A 6000-nucleotide genomic window follows, 5' to 3' on the forward strand; every position below is an offset into this window, starting at 1 on the left:
GATATGATATAAACACCACGGTAACAAGTTGCAGTACGCAACGAATGGATTTCACTAATTGTGAGAAGTTAGGGAACGAGTGGATTCCTATCCAAAATAATTAAGAATCCAAACACTTTTTGTCGAATGTACTTCATTAATATGACGGATCTTTCTACACATTCGTATATTCTCTATTACTATTACAACTTACCGCGTAATAATAATGCAAATTTTTCAATGGGGAATCGTAGTAGAAATCTCTCCATTTACGAGAAATCAGGAGGAACATTTTTGCCATTTTGTTATATATGTGTGTATGTGTGTAAGAGAGAGAGAGTGTATGTGTGTGTATGTGTGTATATAACATATATATATTATATATAGGAAATATACACATATACATATATATTATATATACATGAGTATAAGCGCGTGCACAAAAGTTGCAAATTCGTATAATCATTAATTAACTAATACATTATTATCTAATCATTACTAACGATCATTCGTTATTAGATATTAGAGTGAATGTCTCTCAGCGCCGTGTTTGCCAAGTTTTTTCTTTTTTATTTTTCTCGGCGTCTCTCGAAGGTTTCACGTAAAAATATGTCTCTCCCTCGTTCCTACATACTATATTTTCTCGTTCTGACGTATATTGTTTAGAGAAGAACGAATTATTATGCGATCGCATGTCGTCCGGCGTGCGTATCGTAAACACGATAAATGCGCTTTTCCAAACGGTGGAACCGCACTACGTTCGTGTGGTCGCACATGCGCGCTCCACATCTACGCATATACATATATATATTGATACAAGGATACAAATAGGATTATATGTACATGTATACGTGTGTATGTAATATATGTCACATGTGTGTGCATACATACGTATACGTATATAGCAGATATACATTATTATATATAAATATATAGAGATATATGAATATAAATATAAAATTACGAGATTAAAAAATAGTTATTTCTACTACTCTCTAATTTGTCGCTTCTACGTGTGGTTGTTGTATAAAAAAAAAAAAAGATTCATTGATTTATTATTATTGTTATTACACGATTATCATTAATGTTAACGATTACCACTATTACTGCTATAACTACTACTGCTGCAACTACTATTACTACTGTTACCATTACTATTATTACTACTATACTATTACTATTACTACTATTACTATATTATTATTCTTACTGTATATTATTACTATCGCCGTCGTTGTCGCCGGGAGTAAAAAGAAAAGGGGAGAGAATGTATTCTTTACTCTTGTCTATCGATAAATTTGAAAATTTTGGGCTGCGACGATCGGCATAATCTCTTTTTTTTTGAAACGTGATAAACGCCACAATTGACATTCGCGTTCAAATAAATTCAAAATGTTATTTATATATAGGTACATATACTGCATATATGTATATATGTATATGTATACAACACGTATACATATATACGTATATATATCACATAGACCGTGTTACATTTTGTTTGTGTATGTGTTTGTGCGCGTGCGTGTGCGCATGTGTTTGTGGCTGGGTGTGCGACGTGCGTGCGTGTGTGCGTATATGCGTGTCTGTGTATGTGCCTGGGTGTGCATGTACGCGCGTGTGTGTACATATACATGTAACGTAACGCGGTCTTTATTACGTTTATAAATACGAGTTTACGAACGTTAATGAAATCGAGTGACTAAAGTATCGATATATATTCTCATTTTTTTTTTTTTTTATTTTTTTTAGATATCTTTTCACATCGATTGAAAGTTCGGAGAAGCACACGTCCGCGCGCGCATGCGACGCACTGTTATTATGATTATAATTACCGCAGCGTTATTCGCGTACTTTCACAGTTAATTCATATCGAGGGGTTTTACAAAACGCGCGGAGAAGGACGATGCTCTCACACGATGCTCGCATCAGATTTCTCGCTGAAAGTTGCGCGTTTGCAACTTATTAAATCTCATAAGAATTCAAATTAAATCCATAACACATTAGAGTGTATAAATTATTGCATTATATCAATGCGAAGTGTGCAGGTGTTTGTGTTCGTGTCAGAAAAAGAATTTTCTCCAATTTCTTCGTCGAGTGTCGATGTATTCGAATAAGGTCTCTTCCTTTACCAGATATTATATCTCGTAATCTCACATTCTGTATCTCCCCACGTATATCAGCAATAGCATGATTTTGCAACGAGTTCATTCCGAATTTTTTTTCTGATACGGATACACCGTACAGTGGCGTAATCGACATTCGGGAGGCCCTTTCGAACTCGATTAATAGCTCTCTCTTTCGAAACTTTGTCTTATTTCCATATAACTTTTCACTTTCCCCGTTCTTCTTTTCTCTCTTCCGCTCGTTCTTAATTTTCTTCAATCAGGCTGCGAAATCGCGTTGATTGCACCACTGGCATGGTACATATAGTGTAAACTACGTATTATATATGTAAGTATAATCTCCAGATTTCTCACACATTCCGTAGCGGTTTGCTCATTTTCCATCTTGGCTCTCGCGTATCGTAATCTCTTTCTCCGCGTTTCTCCCGAGCGTATGACGATCTCTTGTCAGTGCCGATCATCGCGTAATTATCGCGCAATGCGAAGAGGTGCGACGAGAAATCTCGAGCTCCAATGTGTTCGACAATGTATCTTGTCGTTGTGCTTTCTTGTCTGATTTGTATCGACGTGATGAGATTATATTGTACTTGTACTCTTTGTGCATGAATGACAGCTCTCGAGGACTTAACGATTTAAGTATACAAGGCTTCTCGCGATTACGTTAACGTCATATGTTGTAGACTTAGTTATCTCGCGGGGTCTATAGAAATGATACACGCAGGCTACGCTCTCACTGACTCACGTTTGTATCTAAAAACGAGTCGCGCGAGTATAACAAAGCTACGGTCGAGGTATCCAATCGAAAGCCGCTTACTTTCATTAGATCCAACTATTCTCACTGACTCTTTTGTATTATGAACGAACATATCTTGGTACGAGAGATATAATCGAATCCCGCGAGATTCGTAGTGAAATTTAGCGGGACGGCAAAAAAGCAAAGCGAATTCTTTTAAATTCCACCGTGCGTCTCTCGCCATTATTATTATCGTTCCTTCACGGTATTCATTCTTTCACACAAGCAAATGTTCAGCTTCTAATTCTAAAGATCACTCGTAAGGTGATCTTTTTGTGTGGCATTCAAGCAAAAAAGGCAAACTGCTGGATCGTATACACAAGAAATGAAATTTGTTCCCTTCATAAATAAAATTTCAGCATATTTTTCGTGAGAATTATCGATTAGCGATTGTATTGTACAACTATTTGGAAGATATATGATGTAACGATGACACATTAGCTACGGTTTAAACGTTAAAATTGCGTGCGCGTCTGAACAATGTCCGTCATTTTGCTTTAAATTTTAATTTGTCATCGTTGCATGTTGCAAGGATGGTCCGTAATCTGCGGAATAACATACGATAATGCGTGTACATGCGTGCGTCAGTGCGTGATCAGTATTTTGAGAGGTGCAGGTCGAGTCAATCGATAAGTAATGACAGAGTACAATGTCCACTGGTCATCGAAAAAACGATCCGATCGATGACCGAGCTAGTCTTGCTGATGCGTAAGGATCCAACGCGTAGGACCAAGAATTGTTTTCATGTCTAATGTTACTCTCTTATTGTTACTTTTGCCGTTGATGTAAATCTTTGTTACCACCAAATCTTGATTTTGTCTAATCGATAAACTATTCGCCCTCAAATTCCGCACTGGTGTGTGAATTTCAATTTGCACCAGCAAAGATACCCGTAAAGTTTCCCATATGAAATACACACATATTTTAACTTACTTTCACTCCGCATCTTTATATCTAAATTAACGTTCAAAGACGTAAAAGCCGAATTCGCACCAGGGTGAAAGTTACGATTGCGCGGTCGGAGTATGGAATTTGAGGGTCAATCTTTATCCGATCTTCTCTTATTTTTTTTTTTTATACTATTATATACGATATTTAAAATTGAAAGAACTCGAGTGTTTTATGATAACTTATATGTAAATATTTGTTTCATATTTATTCATTTGTTTTAGTTCGTTTGCGAATGGAGATGAGGCGCGCAAAGTATAGATCATCTTTCTCTTGTTTGCCTCTTTTCTTAATCTTCCGCGTTCTTTTCGTAAAACTCGCGGAGTGATGCTCGGTGTTTGATTACGCGTCGTGCAATCCGATTATGCTTCGAAAAGTCTGGAAGTGACGTTCCTTTCGGACATTGTAAACAATTGTAACAATTATTCTGGTTATAATATTAATATTATTACATTTATTGTAATTACCATTATCACCATTAATTATTATGTCGTTGTTATTGTTATCATTATTATCTCATATATAATATACATGGATATATATATATATATATACATACATATATACATATATACGCATGTTACATCTTTCTGTGTATACGTACATACACGTTAAACCGCGCGTGCGTTTTGCATGCGATATGAGCAATGGCGAGCCTGCGATCCCAGGTATTTGTATTTCTATTTGAGATAGAGAAGTAAACGCGTGTATTAAACGAAGCGGCGAAAATACTACTGTTTTGTCTAGAAACTTTTCACTTGACGACTGTAATTTAAAAAAACGCTATTTTCCGTTGATCTTTCTTATATAAACTGCAAAAGAAACATCGCAGCACATCCATGTGCGGCATTACGATATTTGTATAACGTAACGTTATATTAAAGAAATAAGTGGAAAGAGAAACAAAGTACCGAGGATGGAAATAGCGAGTTTTTATATAGACACATGCGCGCGATATATATTCCGAAATAGTGTTTTATCCATTTCGAAGGAAACTTTGAAAAAAAAGAGAGAGGGAGAGAAAGAGAGAGAGAGAGAGAGAGAGAGAGAGAGAGAAAATTTGCACGTCTGGCTGAGATTATCTCTTGGAAGTGTGCGAATGTTATACATCCAGAAAATTTATCTTTCATCTAGTCTAAGAATTAATCGAAATCTAGATGTGACGTGATCGATTTGATTTGATTCTAGAAACTAAATATCCATTTTTGCACTTCTCCATTGAATTAAACAAGCTAAGTGTGTAAAACTTAAAATAATCACTCACACATACACGGAAATCGCGAAATGATCGTGCTCGATTTAATATCACTGCTATTCTATGTTTTTGCAAGTAAGATGGGATCAAGTTTTCAATTAATACGACAAATTATATCTTGTTCGATTTCAACGATATCGAAGTATTTATTATAGTGAAGGACTTATCGCGCTGTTTCTGTAGTAATATAATTGTTTTACCCGATTCTTTTATAAATTCTTTTACAGAATTTGTGTGTAACGTATTCTTTGAATTATAACTTTTTTGATATACATTTATAATTAAGTAATCCTTGCTTCGTAATAATCAACGCTTTTGAATTGGTATTCTGGCAAGTGATTTAATGTTACTTACAGCCACTTGATCCCATTTGCTCTCGATTCGAATTCAGAATTACATCTGAAATTGAAACGAGACAACCGTGTAACCGTAGTCAGCATTTTGGGTTATGCATGCAAAGATTCGATTCGGTCTTGGCCGGATATATGCGAGACATCTTGAAAGTGAATATTTGTACGGGACTCTCAACGCATCTCACATTCTTCGCGATCATTGTCGCGCTTTAGAAAGATCTGCGGTGATGTGGCAGAGTGATCGAATAAAACGCGATCCTGCAATAAATGATAAAAATCGAAAAGTTTTTACAGAAGTTCATGAATATTCGCATATTCTCGAACGTTGAAACCGACGAAAGAGAATAATGGTCCTCCAATGAAGAGAAACCTTTAAGTTTTATAACTATCTTAAAAAAAAAAAAAAAATACGACGATTTGTTGCGATTTCATAAAGTTTCATTTCTTTCATCCTCTTTAAGTTCACCTATTTTTTTGCAGGAAAAATTCAGCTGAGCGAAATGTCGAGTTATACGAAAGATTATTGATTCTGTGCCCCCCCCCCCC

The sequence above is a fragment of the Cyphomyrmex costatus genome, unplaced genomic scaffold, assembly GCF_001594065.2.
Source record: "Cyphomyrmex costatus isolate MS0001 unplaced genomic scaffold, Ccosl1.0 scaffold14, whole genome shotgun sequence".
NCBI lineage: Eukaryota > Metazoa > Arthropoda > Insecta > Hymenoptera > Formicidae > Cyphomyrmex > Cyphomyrmex costatus.